Source organism: Populus alba, chromosome 13 (genome assembly GCF_005239225.2).
Source record: "Populus alba chromosome 13, ASM523922v2, whole genome shotgun sequence".
Taxonomy (NCBI): Eukaryota; Viridiplantae; Streptophyta; class Magnoliopsida; order Malpighiales; family Salicaceae; genus Populus; species Populus alba.
The window spans coordinates 8,658,426-8,659,190 of NC_133296.1; the positions used below are offsets into that span (position 1 = coordinate 8,658,426).

A 765-nucleotide genomic window follows, 5' to 3' on the forward strand; every position below is an offset into this window, starting at 1 on the left:
TTTCACAGATTTGACATACAATGTCTTGAACAAATTTTAATTGACCACTCTTTTTAAATTCAAGTGCCTCGATTTTTCTAGCTAAAGATGCAAATTTGGCTTGGAGGTCATGATCTTCCCTAAGATTGTACATACCTCCACTAGATGTATGAGGTTGAGTTTTACCCGGTGCCTCATAAGTGCCTATAGTGTCCTAATTTTGAGCCTTTTCAGCTAGCAAGTCTAGGTGCTCCATTGCTTTATCAGGGTTTTTATTTTTAAAAGTTACATTGCAAATCAATTCCACCATTTGTCTATATTTAGGTGTTAACCCTTCATAAAAATGTGAAACCAATCTCCATGTTTCAAAACCATGATGAGGGCAAGTATTAAGCAAGTCTTGATACCTATCCCAACATTGGTAAAATGTTTCTCCTGGTTTTTGAGTGAAAGTGGTGATTTGTCTTTTGAAAGAGTTTGTTCTGTGAGATGGAAAAAACTTTTTTAAAATTGTTGTTGCATTTCATCCCAAGCATGAATGAATCCTGACCTAAGATTTTGTAGTCATGTTTTAGCTTTATCTTTTAATGAAAAAGCAAAAAGCTTTAATCTGATGATATTCATGCTATAATTTAAGTCATTATAGGTGTTACAAACTTCTTCAAATTCTCTCAAATGTAAGTTTGGATTTTCTAAATCTAAGCCATGAAAAGAAGGTAACAGTTGAATAATGCCTGACTTAAAATTGAAGTGAGATGCATCAGGAGGGAAAACTATACATGAGGG

At 33.7% G+C, this 765-nt stretch overlaps 1 pseudogene; it reads left to right on the forward strand.

The window, feature by feature from the left end:
- Positions 1–347: 347 nt before the first annotated feature.
- LOC118040635 (small nucleolar RNA R71) lies at positions 348–458 on the forward strand (annotated as a pseudogene).
- Positions 459–765: the final 307 nt, after the last annotated feature.